The sequence below is a fragment of the Lucilia cuprina genome, chromosome X (genome assembly GCF_022045245.1).
Source record: "Lucilia cuprina isolate Lc7/37 chromosome X, ASM2204524v1, whole genome shotgun sequence".
NCBI classification, from domain to species: Eukaryota; Metazoa; Arthropoda; class Insecta; order Diptera; family Calliphoridae; genus Lucilia; species Lucilia cuprina.
In genome coordinates this window covers 9678837-9695937 of record NC_060949.1, presented here as the reverse complement: position 1 = coordinate 9695937, position 17101 = coordinate 9678837, and the positions used below count along the sequence as shown (strand labels likewise).

Here is a 17101-nt window from a genome sequence, read left to right as displayed (position 1 = left end):
TATCAAAATTTAGCAGTTTTAAAACTATTAATCCCAAAGTATTTCCTGAGCCCTGAGAGAAATGTGGGTCCTATGTGCAAAATTGTAAAAAAATACCATTTTTGGGATTTTCGATGCAATTTTTTGAAATCGCTGGATATCTTTTGACCTTTTTTCCCCTTTTTTATAAAAAATATAAATTTAACACGTAATATTGTTATATTCGACTTTGCCAAATCTTATATACCTACCATCAAACCGTTTGCAGTATTTTGAAGCTACTAGTGAGCGTTAAAGTCATTTTCAGAGGGGGACCTTATATGGGAGTAGGGTTTGTAACGGTGGAAATCCAGCAAATATTCGGTAATGGGATGTACTTCCATAACCACTTACTTTTCAATGGCTACTATTTACCGTTCATTCATTACTTAGAAGTACTCTAGTAATGACTTACATATAATGTGTTACAGAAGTACTTTATTTTCGGGTGATTACCGAAATGTTATATTAATTCATAATAAAATAATTTTGAATAATTGAATTTTTGTTAGTTACCTTTTCCAAATTGATTTAGAATATTTTTGCTATGTTTGTTCAAAAAAATGTCTATAAATAACATTTTAATATGTTGAAGATAATATTGTATTTGCATCTGGAGTCCTGTTGTAATTTAAATTGTCCAAAAATTAATAATAATATTTGAAGCATACTAACAGAAAGTTAATTAAAACAAGTAAGAAATTCTTGTGGGGCGAGGCCGACTATATAATACCCTACACCTGTTACAAAAAGTAAAATGTTATTTAGTTTTTATAATAAAACATTTAAGTTGAATTGTACCTTGCCTCAGATATACTAGTTGTATAAAACTGTGGACAGTTTTCAAATTTTGAAGGGTCTTTTTATAGGGACTAGGGTCAAATGATGCCCTATAATTATAGAGTCCATGAGGTTCATCAAGGCTGATATAGGATTTGCAGCTTTTTGTTGACATATGAAATTAAACATGACAAGTAAAAAGTTGTAGTCGGGCGAGGCCGACCATATAATACCCTACACCTGTATACGAATATAATGTGATTAAGATTTCATAATAAAGCATTTGGTTTTTGTAGTTTTTTGTCGTGATATGAGCATATTAAACATAAGTATGAACTTAAAAGCCCTATTCGGCGGTTCAGTTGTATGGGGCTAGGCGAAATTATGGACCGATGTCCAGGCTTCGTCTTCAACAGGCTTCGTCTACGGTACCATAGACGATCATGTGCCAAATTTCATTGAATTATCTCCAAAATTGCGACTTGTAGTTTGATTACAAAGTTTACAAGCCCTATTAGGGGCTCAGTTGTATGGGGGCTAGATAAAATAATGGACCGATCTCAACCATTTTTAATAAGCTTCGTCCCAAGGACAATAGAAGAACCAAATAGAATGTACCAAATTTCATTGAATTATTTTCAAAATTGCATCCTGCAGTTTGATTACAAGATTTCTTACAAATATTTTAAGTTTTGGAGCATTTTTGCATTTATACCTACCATCATTAATTTTTTTATCATTCAGTTTAGCCTTGTCCGTTTGTCTATTGAAAGCACAGTAGGGTCCCCCTAATTAGTAGCAATATTTATAATGGATAACGTTATAAATTTTGAACATCTAAATAGCTTGTGATATTAAACACGTTATCTGAAAATTTTCGAAAAATAAATAAAATAGAACAAATAACAATAAAATATTGTTTTAAGAGTTGTTAAAAATTATAAAAGATAATTATTTTTTTTTTAATTTGTGTCGGGATTTTTGTGCATTCGTTTAATCAGAAATAGAACTTATTTTTGGTTCCACGCTGTTACATTTAAATCAAAACTTGATTCCATTTAATGAAACATTCCATCTATAATGACTTCTTGAAATCCCTATTTGTAATAACTACTAAAATTCCCTACTCATAATGACTTTTTGAATCCTTATTTATAATGACTTCTTGAGATCCCTATTTGTAATGACTTCCCTTTTTTGTGAGCGAGCGTGGTAAGTACTTTTTTAACTCCCAATTTGTAAGCGAGCGTATTATTACTTGCCTCCAATGAAATCACCGTGTTAAAATAATGACTTAAAATGCTAATGAAGAAGTAGTGGAAAACGGCTTTTTTAGATTTTTAACTCATTATTTTTCAATGTAAATTTTTCCTTTTGCTAGCAAAAGACATATATTAAATTTCAGCGCTGTAATCGTATACTTAGAATTTAATTAGGACCCAGAATATATATACATTTGTGAGTGTATGATCAACATTTCGATATGTTACAAAATTGTTTTTATGGAGGGTATAAAAAACATTGAAAATTTCATTAAATATTGCCTATATTAGATATTACGTATTTGTTGAGTTTCTAAAATTAAAATTTTTATTAAAAAAAATCTTCTGAAATCGTATGTCCTTACACTTTAAGATCCTTTTACAGGGGTATAAGAGCTGATTACGAAAAACTGACTACACGAAGTTATACAATGTTCCACAGCGTCTTGTGCATATAGTTAATATGGTATTTTTTAACTGTAAATTATCTTAAACATAATACAAATATTTTAAATTCTTAAAATCAATTTATTTAATTCTTAGTATTACTTATTTTCTATAAAATAATCTGTCATATACATATCCAGAAGGTAATATAAGTCCATTAAGTCTTCGTTCTTTCGATTCCTTGCTTCTTCTGTTAATTATCCAAATGAAAGAATATTAGATTTAATTATTATTTGACCACGACATAATACTTTGTGTACCGTTGGTGTCATTTCCCTCCATGGTTAGAGGGATATAAGTAATTTGGAAATTTCAGTCGCATAATCCCCAAATCGATATGCATTCATTTTATTTTTACTAGTGCCATTAATATAGTGGTTACTCTTCGTAACAACTCCTTGTCAATCCTATTTAATTTTGAAGTAATTTAAAAATCTCAGAGTAAAATAAAAAAAATTCTCGCTGTATTACCATCATTTGTACTTCCGCAACTTGTTAGTAGTTTGTCGAAATATAATCCGATTTCCGCTTTAAATTCTTCTTGGATTCTAACTTTCTCCGTCGCTCTCAGATCTTTATTTTTTGCAAGAGGGCTCAAAAAATGTTGATAGGGGGAGTTAAGTCTTGGTAGGTGGAGTTAAGTGTTTGTATCTGAATTTTGATCTTTAATTCATTTTCTGAACGGGAGTTTGTATGGGGGCTAGGGACAAATGAAGCCAGATCATTACAAAAATCGGTAGTGTCATTTATAGTTCTATAAAACTATGTTTTGTCGACTTTTGTTAACATAATACATCATATAAATTAATTATAAGCCAAAGGACCCTGTTTGGGGGGTACGGTTGTATGGGGGCTAGTCGAAATAATGGACCGTTGGCCAGCTGGACATAGCTTAATCGACTCAGAAAGCCGATTGGTATACTTTAAGGTGGGTATAGGACGAATATTTTTGTATGTTACAAACATCAGCACAAACCCAATATACCCTCCCCACTAAAGTGGTGTAGGGTATAAATATATTTATGTTATTGCATTGTAGACTTTTCTATCAATCATTGTTAGACTTAGATGAAATGATACGTTTATAGAAAAGTGCATTATTTTTATGCAAATGGGCACCAGCTCTTTATTTTCATCCTTTAAGTATTATACTAAATCTTTTGATGTTTGTTTTAATTCCTTTATATATTCAAATTCAATAGGTCTATAAAAAAGTTTTGATCACGGAGTTCCAAATAAGGGAATACGAAAAGTATCAGAAATTTCCTCCATTGATGTGGAAGAAATTATTTGGATGGTTCGCTTTTTTTCCATTTTGAACATATGTCTTCATATGGCTTACAAAGTGCTCCGGCTGATATATTTTATGTTAAGATTTTCATCGTAGTATGCATCCTACTACAATATTTTAATTGAAACTTTTTGTGATTTCTTCTCTCAGATTTCATTTTTACATCAAAAATCTTTACACATTTTTACATTTTTGAAATGTTTGAAATATCTTCAATTCTTTGTGGCACTTTTAATGATACACTCCATAGAACGGTACAAAACATTTCGTACTTTCGTAGATTAAAATGGTAGTTAAAATCGAAAGAAATGAACTTATATACTAATCTTTGCTATTTAAGATTTCCTTATTGAATATACATATATATGTATGTCATATAAAATGGATAAAAATTTAAAGGTCCCAGCACTAAGCTCATCACAAAAATTGTTTGTAATATTTACAAAACGTTTAATTTTAGAATCTCAACATATATGTAATATCTAATACAATTTTTATTTATTAACAAAACTCAATGAAATTGTCAATGTTATTTTAAATTTATCATTTTAAATAAAAAAATCGAAGAAGTCGGTTTTAATGACATTTCTAAAAAAGTACTTCGCGCATTCTTTCGAGAGGGGCTCTAAACCACCATCAGGTATATCTAACAACGGCTTAGCTTAATAAATTTTTCATATATTTATTTTGTGTGATAAAAGTAATATAATGAAATAATTCCTAAAAATATTTTGAAGAAATATTTCATAATGAAATAACATCTCATTTTTAATTTAAAAAATGCTGCAAAAAGCGTCCAAATTTGGAGAGATATCTTTTTTGTTTAAGGAAGTTATTTAATGACGCCATTACATTTCCTTGTAATATGTAATTAATCTATAACTATTTGGAATTACTTCTAGTTATTATTACATTTACTTACAAGGGAAAAAATCAGGCTTACAAGTAATTGTAAATTCATCAATGACAATTACAAGCAATTGCTGTTGTAATTGACAAAACTTCAATTATAATTATAAGTAATTAAAATTTGTTAAGCTCCAAACACAATTATTTCGATGTAATTAAAACTGTAATCATTACCTCTCTCAAGCTTGATACATAACGTTTGAAAGTATGTCATGTTACTTATTCCATTATATTTAATGTTTTATCACATTTGTAATATGTTACAAACAATATGTCGAAATTGACATACCCCCACTATTTAAGAGTGAACAATACACACGCATATTTTTATGGCTCATCCATTTTAGATTTAAGAAAACATAAATGGAATAAAAATTTTAACTCTACCGATATGTTGCTAACGGAATGATAAAATTTTATGAACTCTCCACCTTTTATAAGACACTCATAAATCTATGAATACTAGAGTCACTCCATTTTTATAGAGAAATATGTATGTAGTTGAACACATTTTGTAGAAGGTTTTTATCTGAAATATTTACTTTTTTAAAAGATTTTTATTGTACGGAATTTAATTCTTTTCCAATCTTGTATGAGCTACATATATGCAAAAAATGGTTTTCTTCCTTCCAATGGTATACAGCACATTTTAATATCGTTATAATATGAAAAAACATTTTATTAATTAAATTATTTACAATTATTCATTATTCTTTTAAGTTTTGCTATTCAGTTTTTTTGATAAAAGTATAATTCTCAACATGCTGTTCTTTTAACAGACTAAAACGATTGAATTTTGAAAATGAAATAGCGATCTGAATTCCATTTCTTTTTCTTAAAGTATTTTATGTAAACATTTTAGAAACCTAAAATTGAAAAAATGAGTAATGTACACGCCACTTTTTAACTCTGTCGGATTGTAAACTCATTATGAAGACGTATTGTTAAAACAATTATTATTTATTTTTAATTTTATAGTTTACATTGTAATGTTAAATTTATCTATAAAAATTCTGTTTATAACCTAAAGTTTATATTTTCTTCTTTATAATTCCGGAATCATTTGTTTTGATATTTTTAACACATTTGAAGACCAGATATAGTTATAACTTTGATTTTATATTTAATTCGATAATGAGACGTTTTATTTTTTATATTTTTGTTTTGTTTGTAGCGACTTTCTGTGTTGTTCACAAATTGTAAAGATTTTTGTTGAATGATACTAAATACTAGCAAAGATTTGTTGATTTTTAAGAAATAGTATTAGTTCAATTTATTATTATTATTACATTATTTTCTTTTTCTATTTTTGGTGTTGTTAAATTATTTCCAAAGTACGTTTATTAAACTTTCGTTATCTTACACATACATACTTAAGTTTAGTCAAAAAAATCGACTTTTTGTAAACACACACACACACTTACATTTTCAGCTGTACAACTGACGTCCTTCGTTTCATTTTTTTTGTTTTTTTTTAAATTTTTTACTTTTTACTAACGTTGAAGGCCTTTAACATTTGTTACGTTTTATTGTAGTTCTAAAAATTTTTTCAACTAAACTTTCTTTCTCTCAATTCCTTTTCTTTTGTGATTTTTCCTATTTTAGAAGATTGTATTAAAAGAGATTTTTATAACTAAATCAAATTATTAATATTTTATTATTTCTTAATTTTTTATATTTTTGATAATAATAACACAAACACCACAACAACAACAAGTAGTATTACAACTGTGCAATTCGTTTTTTTTCTTTCTTTCCTTTTCTGTATGTTAAAATGCTCTCTAAATCTCTTGGCAGTTACTAATGTTATACATATATGTATATATATATATATATATGTGTGCTATATTATGCTCTATTTGCTAATAAAACTTACCCCCTTTTGTATGGGAAATTTGTGAGACACTCGTTTTGAGCATGTGTAGTACATACATACATATACATTACTGTTAGGAGTTACCAACAAAAAAACGTTATTTTGATGTTGCTACCAGTGCTGCCAGTGATGATTTCTGCAATAAGCACCACTGTTGCCAAATTTAACGTTATAAGTGCTGCCAACATTAGTCAAACTATATAGAATTTTTAATTGTAAAATATCTTTTTGAAATACATGGTTGCTGCAATCGTTTTATTTATATATTTATATCTATATATATTTTGATAGACATTTCCATTTAGTTTATGTGGGTTATGAGAAAGTTGATAATGTTTAAATTGGTAATGTAATTTAATTATTGTTAGATGTATATATTAAAAATTTTCTGGTTATTAAGATATTCTACAGTAATTTATGAACAATAAATATATTTTCCTAGGTACATATATGTACATTAGTGTGTCCCGAGGAATATGTTTTTTAAGAATATTGCTGACTTCCAAACAAAGTTTAAACGCAATTTCACTGTGATATTTAAAACTTGAACACAGTTTAAATCAAGTATGAATGTATAGTCGGGCATATCCGATCATATGATACCCTACACCAGCTAGTATGTTAAAATTGGAAATCTCTAAAAAGAAAGATTTTTTTACAAGAGGGCTCAGTTATTTATGTAGAACTAGCTTTTTGTAGATTTTAAATAATTTATAATATTAAACCTATGGACCAATTAATATTGTCTTTGTTTTTTACCCCTGAATTAAGGAGCCTTCACACGATCACACTTTAAGTATGTAAAGTCTAATGAAAAAGTAAGATGAAATTCCATCCGTATTTCAAAAAAGATAATAAAAATTGTATGATTTATACTTTTTGTGTTTACACTATTGGTATAAAATAATAACAAAGTGAGATGGAAACGGTTTTTCACATCCCTGATCTAATACAACGAAGAGAGCCATACGAATGTCAAATTTTCCATCAGTATTTTACTTAAAGTAGAAAGGTTTCATTAGACCTAGGAAACTTTTGATTTTTGTGTAAGAGAGAAAGAGAAAGAAATATCAACCATCTCTTTCTCTCACACACTAAATCAAAAGTTTCTCAACAACAACAGGTCTTACATATCGTGTTAGACTATCGCATCCGTATCCTTCTACATAAAATATGAAATCTATTATATAAACCGTTTATAAAATAAGAATTTGTTTGTGAATAAGGGGGCAAGTTTATAAATAAAAATTACTTTTGTTTCTTCATTTAAGAAATTATAATTTTACTGCGTTCCATATTTCGTCCCTTTCTGATTTTTTGGAATAAAGATATAACCAATAGAAACTTTTATGTAAATACTTTATAAAGCTAAATACAAAATAATTTCACGTTAGAATATAAAGAAATCAGTTTTCAAGCCCAAAAGAACCGATTTTCCCAGTTTTTCTCCCTTTTCCTAATTTTGGATACCAGTTTTGTTCCAACATTTGCAACGCATCTTTGCTAATACATATTTCTGACATTTTAGAATGCTAAATCGAAAATATTTTCGTATAAAAATAGACAGAAATAAGTTCTTATGCACAAAAGTACTAATTTATCCTTTTTTCGAAGTTTTCACCCATTTTTTACACCTTCTAGACCAATTTTCGAAAATTACATATGCGCAATTTACATGAAGACTTTTCAGACGTCTGTTTTTATACCCACCATCAAAAAAGATGGGGGGTATATTGTTTTTGTCATTCCGTTTGTAACACATTGAAATATTCGTCTAAGACCCATAAAAGTATATATATTCTAATTCGTCAAACGTTGTTTTGAAAATTGGATAAAACTCTTCTTCAATTAAAATAGCATTTAACTTTAGCGGTCTCACGGTCCAGTTCCTTCATATAAATATTTTTTCTTCTATTTCCAAAAATTGTTTTGTTTCTAATCCTTAGTGATCCTGATGTTGCCTTTGTTATAATAACTTGATTTTTAAATATGTTGATTGGTGATGATGTTTCCCTTATTGTTACATTACTGGATTCTAACGCATTTATGCTCACAGATTCTGGTTCAATCCTAGATAAGGCATCGGCATTGCCATTTTAGTTCCCTTCTTGTATTTTATTTCATAGTCAAATTCCGATAATTTTAATCTCCATCTTACAAGTTTGGAGTTGGGTTCTTTTATTGAAAAAAGCCAAGTTAACGGCTTATGATCTGTTTCTATAAGGAATTTGCGTCCAAAAAGATATGGCCTAAAATATTTTGTAGCCCATACAATGGCCAATAATTCTTTTTCTATTGTGCTATAATTTATTTCATGTGTGTTGAGAGTACGACTAGCGAAACATATTGGGTGGTTGTCCTGTGAAAGAATGGCTCCTAGTGCATAGTTACTGGCATCAGTAGTGAGCGTGAATGTTTTTGTAAAGTCAGGATATGCTAGTATTGGGTCATTAATTAGTAAAGTTTTAAGGGTATTGAAGCTTTTCTCATATTCAGGGTCATTCAAGTTAAGTTTTGTGTCTTTTTTCAAATATTTCGTCATGGGTTTCGCGATTAATGAATAATCTTTGATAAATTTCCTGTAATAGCCAGTAAGGCCAAGAAATTGTTTAATTTGTTTAGTATTTTTTGGAATAGGGAAATTTTTAACGCACTCAACTTTCTTTGGGTTTGTCTTAATCCCTTCTGGCGTTATTATATGACCTAAGAAATCTGTTTCTTTCTTAAGAAATTCAGATTTATCTAATTGGATTTTCAAGTTTGCATCCTTTAAACGGTCAAAAATAAGTTTAATAGAATTCATATGCTCCTGCAGTGATGTGGAAAATATGATTATATCGTCTAAGTAAACTAGACAGATTTTATTGATGTATTCTCTAAGAACATTATTCATTAATCTTTGGAATGTTGCTGGAGCTGTCTTCAGTCCAAAAGGCATTCTCAAAAATTCATAATGTCCTTCTACATTGAAGGCAGTTTTATGAATATCCTCTTCATCAATTTCTATTTGATGAAATCCTTTTGCAAGGTCTAAAGTTGTAAAATACTGGCATCTTCCCAGTTTTTCTAGAATTTCATCTATATTAGGTATTGGGTACTTATCATCGATAGTTACCTCATTCAGTTTGCGGTAATCAACGACAAGTCGCCATTTTGTTTTTCCACTTGCATCTGACTTTTTGGGTACAATCCAAATAGGTGCAGAGTAAGGAGAGTTACTGTGCCTAATTATGTTGTTGTCGAGCATTTCCTTGATTTGCTTTTCTACTTCATTCTTATGAATATATGGATACCTGTATGATTTGCTAAATATAGGAACGTTGTTTGTCGTCCTGATCTTGTGTTTTATAGCGGATGTAAATGAAAGTCCGTCATTTTCTTGGTAGAAAAGATCATGGTACTTATTTATCATTGCTAACAATTGTAATTTTTCTTCAGCATTTAGGTGTTCTACTCGAATCTGATCATTAATAGATCTAAAATCTGACGCAAAATTAATTTCCATTTCCAAGGTTTCCGTTTTTGTTATTCCATTTTCATTTAATTCCTTAATATAATTCTCGTCGTCCTTATTATATTGGGTTTCCTGTTCATCTTCGCTTTTAACAAGAAGAGGTAATGTGTTTCCTCCTATATTTATCGTATTTGTCTCATAACAAATTTTAGCTTTCAATGGTCTAAGTAAATCGTTTCCTATAAGTCCGTCATAATATTCGAAAATCGTATGAAAGGTTGCTCGGAATTCGGAACTCTTTGACTGAGGAAATCCGGAAAAATGTGTAGACTTGTCGGTAAGAATTCGGCACGAAATCTAATGTAAATTCCTTGGGATATTCTGAAGGAATTTTCGACAAATCTGATGGAAGTGGGACAAATGTCTGATACAATACCTGACATTCTTTTGACATTTCGTACGAAAGTCTGATCAAATATAAGAAAGTCTGATAAATTTCGAATATATGTCTGATAAAATAACAGACAGTTCGTACAAAAGTTTGATTACATATAAGAAAAGTCGGATAAATGTCTGATAAAATTAAGTATAAGAAAATGTCCTGACTATTCCGATCAACGTCTGCTGAAAACTATTTTCATATATATAATATATTATGGTTTAATTTTATTAATTTTAAAAATAATTCACAAGCTTCAATTAGTCATTACTTCTTAAGGGTGCATACATGAATAATAGAAATTTATAGATTATTTTAAAAATTAATAAAATTAAACTTACGTATTATATACAAAAATAGATTTCATTGTATACATATACATATTAAAAATTATACAATTAAACTATAAAAATTATTTTTTAATTTTTTATTAACAAAGTTTAAAGAAATTTAAACAATAATCATCACATATGCAGATTTTGTTTACTTTATTTCCAAAGACCAACTGGGAAAATAAAAATGAAATTCCCTTTTGAAGTACTGTTGACGAATTTCAAAATAAAAACAGGTTTGTGCATGATTTTTTTAAAAAAAAGAAACAAAATTTCCTTATTTCGCAAAGTTTTCTTTCAAAAGAACTAAAAAAGGGAATAAAATGACTGAGCAAAAATATTAGAAAATGTGCAGACAATTCTGTTAAATATCTAAAGGAAATTTATATTATTCGCTAATTGTCTGATGAAATTACAAAAACAATTTTCTTCATATTATGTGCTGATTTATCAGATATTATTCGGAAGCCATTTTATATTTTACTTCAGAAAATGTCTAAAGAATAATAGACATATGTCTAAAGAATAATATAGGGATAAAAAAACAATTTGTCCTTCGCCAATGTGCAAATTAGTCTCATAATTGTCGAAACAATAAAATTTCGACAATGTGCAGACAAGTCTGATGTTAATTGTTTAATACAAGGCGAATTCATATAAGGTGGTGTTATTCAATCAGCTGATTATTTTCGTTTTATTTTCGTTTACGTATCTGCCAATTTTTGTTATTGTTTATATTTTTATATTTAAAAATGTCCGTTAAACGGAGAAAAACTTCGTTAATATTTTGAATTATTTATGTAAAAAATCTGATAATACCAAGCATATCGTAAACAAATATCATTTTATTTAAGTAATGGCATAATTGGTATGTATACAAATATGTTTTTTAAGAAAAATATTTTTTCTATTAAATGTTAACATGTTACACAATATTGTGAAGGGGAGTTTGTATGGGGGCTAGGGTCAAATGATGCCCGATCACAATAAAAATTAGTATTGTCATTTATTCTTCTATAAAACTAATTTTTGCTGATTTTTGTTGACATTCTAAAACATTTAACGTAATTATGAGCCTAAAGGCCCGATTCGGGGGGTACGGTTGTATGGGGCTAGGAGAAATAATGGATCGATTTCAAAATTTCATAAAATTATCTTGAAAATTGCGACCTGTAGCGTGCGCACAAAGTTTACATGGACACACAGACAGACGGAAGGACAGACGGACATAGCTAAATCGACTCAGAAAGTGATTCTGAGGCGATTGGTATACTTTAAGGTGGGTCTAGGACCAATATTTTTGGGTGTTAAACGGAGAAAAACTTCGTTAATATTTTGAATTATTTATGTAGAAAATCTAAAAATACCAAGCATCTCGTAAGCAAATATGATTTTATTTAAATAATGGCAAAATTGGTATTTATACAAATATGTTATTTAGAAAAAATATTTTTTTTCTATTAAATGTTAACATATTAAACAATATTGTTTCATATTTTATATTAAAATTGTGTAGATAACCTGTTTAACTAAAAAAAATCTCTTCTGGAACACTTTACATAAAGAAACACATATGAAGAATTTAGCCGAATCGCGGCAGTTTACTTTTACATATGACTTAATTTTGAAATCTGTTAAATGTTAATAAATTAAACAATATAGTTTTATATATACATTATGTAGATAAAGTGATTAACTAAAAAAAGTCAATATATATCATTGTACTCTCATTTCCACAAAAATGCATATATGGAAAACTGAAATTTAGAAATAATATTAATGTAACAAAAAATACTAATAAATTAAATATTCTATAAAATATTATTAAATTAAATATTTTAAAGTTTAAAAGTAGCAAATATTTTTTGTCCTGTTTTGCACAAATTTTATTTAAATATTAAAATATATGTATATAAAAACACAAATTTGAGCTTTTTAACTTTATTTGTAATTAAATATATACATATTAAAGGTAAGGGTTAAAAAATTAATTTTTTGTTAATTATTATAATTTGCAAATTATGTTGAAAGAACATAAATTTTTAAAAGTTAATAATTCTAAAAACTACTAAATATGTAGTGTAGATGCTAAAAAAGTAAAACAATAATTAGTAATATCCATCCCTTCATTAATAAACTTTCGTTCACTTTCATTGCAAAAGCATGAAACGAGCGACGACACAACCTTCTTCTATTCCCTTCAAACACGTCAGAAACACTTCTGGACGATTGTCAGACGAGAACGCACAATTTTACAAAAACAAAATACATTTATTTCGAATTTTCGTCTTCTAGAAATATACTTTTAAGTTACTTCCGAGAGAACACACTCGAGAGAACACACACATATTACACTAACAAAATACATTGTTTCCTAATTTTTATATTCTTGGTTTGTATGTCTATAACACTTCTTGAAGATAGTTTGAAGAGTGTACACATTACTATTGCATTTTAATCATCTGGAACTTTAAATTGTAGCCACTTCTGGACGATTGACAGACGAAAGCACACATTTTACAAAAACAAAATACATTGATTTCGAGTTTTCGCCGTCTAAAAGTATACTTTTAGGTTATTTCCGAATGATAGTAAGATGAGTACGAAAACAAAAAAAATATAAATACTCCATTTTTTAGCGTGAACGTGAAAAAATAAAAATAAATAATGCAGAAATTTGGCTATGTTCAGTGATGTTTTGTGTTTTGTCCAGTCATGTTCAATTTTATCATTGTAAAACTTAAATGAGTTATTGAATTTAATATTCATAGAAAAATAGTGTATTTAATATATTGTGAATATTAAGCAATAAGAAACAATATGACAGTGTTGTGTTAAAAGTCAACTGTTAAAAAACATTTAAGAAGGTTTTGTTAATTGGTGAAGTTTATTAAATATATACCAAAAAGTAGTTATCAGTATTAAAAAGTAAGTTGTCATATTTACATTAAAATACTATTTTAGGAATAAGTTAACAACTCTAAACGGCTTCCATTTCCATTATTTTTAAACGAAGTCTAGTATGTTTAATTAAAAATATTTTCATATTAAATAAATGTCGTCTCTCTTTTTTTAATTGGTTAAGGAGTTATAAGTATTTTAAGACTTTTTCAAGTTGTACCTTTCGGCTTTCATAATTTTTTGACTTGGATCAGGTCACTTGACACGAAATTGCCCATATAATATATTTAATATTAAAATCAAATATTTTAATATTTTTGAAATACAATTTTATTAATTTTCATATAGCTTTGGATTTAATTATTCTAATTATAGCTACTTTTTTAGTTATTAACACCAGCTCTTACAATAACCCTTATATGATACTAATATTCTTAAGTTTTTGAAAGTGTATAACTACTTAATTAAGGGCCCTTCAGACGATCACACTTTGCGTACGACAATTCTAATGAAAAAGTAAAATGAAATTCCATCCGTATAACAAAAAAGAGAATAAAAGTCGTATGATTTATATATTGTGTGTTTACACGATTGGTATAAAACAATTAAAAAGGCAGATGGAAACAGATGTTTCACTTTTTTTATACGTGTTTACATAAAAATACATCCCTGATCTAATCAAAACGGCTTGTTTTTTGAATCATTTCAAAAAATGAAGAGAGCCATACGACTGTCAAATTTGCCATCTGTATTCTCTCTCAATGTGTGATGGTTTACACGATCCCATCCGTACTCTTCTACACAAAATTTTGACAGATCATATTACTTGTGTGATCGTGTAAAGCCGGCTTTAGAAAAGAGCAAACAAAAAATAGTATTGCAGTATTAGACCTGGCCCACACTAGGAAACATATGTTGAGAAACTTTTTCTTCATTCTCTTTTGAAGTTTTCTTAATGTCCACACATAGAAACTTTTGTTTCAGAAACTACGTATTAATTGCATTGATTTGTTGTTGTACGAATGAGAAGAATAACAAAACAAAACAAGTTTCCGAGTACGAGAAGCTCCGTACCGCCAGAATGATGAATGATATTCTTTCTCTCTCACGCCACAGTGGGGCAGAATGGAAAATTTTTTTGGAAATAAATCTGGCATTTCTAAACGGCTGATCCGATCGGGATCGGGCTACGCTCAAGGAGTATTCGAGTTTAAGTTTTGAAGATGATACAAAATTTACCATACCTTGGTCCGCCGTTTTTTGCCGTTTTTTTTTTTTTTGCCCAAAATGTGTCTTAACTTTTTTATTAATAAAATAAAATTTTCTTTAAGAACATATAACAATTTTATAGTTATCTAAAAGGTATCTTCACGCAGAACGCTTTGGCATAAAAAACATGTCCTATTTTTTGAAAATGTTGCCACTGCGTCCTTCCGAATATGACCAATTTTTTATCAAAACTTCAACTTTGGGCGACATGTTCTAAAATCCCAAAGCTGGGATCAGAAAACTGAAAGCAGTTTTGGAAACCTCAATATGTTTTCTACTTACTCCAAAAGTATTTTCCTAGCCCTGAAAGAAATGTGGACCCTATGGGCAAAAATGTAAAAATCCCATTTTTTGGGATTTTCATTCCTATTTTTGGGAATTGCGGGATGACCTTTGACCTTTTCAATTTTTTTTGCATTTTCTTTTTGAAATGACAAATTTAACAAGCGTTGAAGATTTCATTGAGTTTTGTTCATAAATAAAGATTTTGTCATATATTACATATTTGTTAAATTTCTAAAACTATGATTTATATCAAAATTTTAATAGGGTCGCAGATAGCTACAACAATTCAGTCCATATTTATCCCTTAATATCTTTTTTTAGTTAGATATGGAAATGCTCGACCCTTTACAAAAAATTTCAAGCCAGTATCTCAATTACATTCAAAAATATGTTCATTTAAACCTGTGTCCTTTAATTTCATCTTTTTCATATTTTAGTATTAAGTATGACAGAACATACATTTGGTGTTGAATAAAATATTTGGACAATTTTTAAAAATTATTTAGTTAATTATTTTATTAAAGACTATAACGTTGTATATACAACAAAAAAATATAATTTTATTATGAGCCACGCACAACAACACCTAAATCACCCCACACAAACCACCTTTCCCTCCCACCTAAATATAAAACACAATTTAATACAATGTCATCAGTTAGTTAGCTTTTTTTATTTGAACTGTTTATCTTAAACATAATATTAATATAATTTTTACAACCTACTTATATAGTTAATTCCTAACACTACTTATTTTCTATAAAATAATCTGTCATATCGGTATACATATCCAGAAGGTAATATAAGTCCTTTAAATCTTCCTCGTTTTGAGATGATAGAGTTTCGTAGAGTTTCGCATAGTTGAAAGAACAGGATCAGAAGATAGAAGTAAACTATTAAAAATATCTTCATTCTGTGATTGCCTGGAGCATTTTCTTAAGCTGAATAGTTGAACATGCTTAAAATCTCGATTCCTCACTTCCTGGGCTTCTTCTGTTAACTCTCCAAGTGAAAGAATATTCGATTCAATTATTATTTGACCATGACACAATACTTTGTTTACTGTTGGTGTTAGTTCCATCCATGGATACAGAGATACAAGTAATTTAGAAATTTCAGATGTATATTCCCCAAATCGATTTCCATTAATTTTATGTTCACTATTCAGTGCCATTAAAATAGTGCTAACTCTTCGAAGCAACTCCTTGTCTATTCCAGTTATTTTTGAAGTAATTTCAAAATCACGAAAAAACCTTCTCGCCGTATTACCATCATTTGTACTACCGCAACTTGGAAGTGGTTTGTCGATGTTTAATCCCATCTGAACTTTAAATTCTTCTTGGATTGTGCTTTTTTCCGCAGCTCTCAATTCTTTCAATTCTTCATTATTTTTTGTTAATTTAGTAAGATTCTCTGACACACTTCTATATTTGAGGTCGTATGCTATGTGTAAAAAGTAATCCAAAAATCGTATTCTGGCATGAAGTGGTGAAATTCCGAAAGACAGGACTTCTTCATTAATACTTCTGCTTTGTCTATATTTGAGAATTGCGACTTTTTCTCATTACATATTGAGCATCTCCAGAAGGAAGAAGTTTCTGTTATGACATTTCTGACCTTTCCATCAATCATTGTTAAGCTTAGCTGATATGATACGTTAATATAGAATTCCTTTATTTTTATGCAAATGGGCTCCAGTACATTTATTTCATCTTTTAAATATTCCACTAAATCTTTTGTTGTTTTCTTTGACTACTTTATTTATTCAAATCCAATGGGTCTACAAAAATTTTTTGAACCCGGAGTTGTATTGATCCATATATCCTCAAATGAATTTC

The 17101-nt window shown here is 28.6% G+C and overlaps 1 protein-coding gene across 1 annotated transcript in view; it reads right to left on the bottom strand.

Annotated features, from left to right (window-relative positions):
- LOC111689327 (serine-rich adhesin for platelets-like) overlaps positions 1 to 6520 on the bottom strand; it is a 44556-nt gene extending 38036 nt beyond the window's left edge. Inside the window, exon 1 of the mRNA XM_046953438.1 lies at positions 5732 to 6520. The gene's annotated coding sequence lies outside the window, so the exon portion shown is untranslated. The remainder of the gene's footprint in view (positions 1 to 5731) is intronic.
- Between the last annotated feature and the right edge of the window lie 10581 nt (positions 6521 to 17101).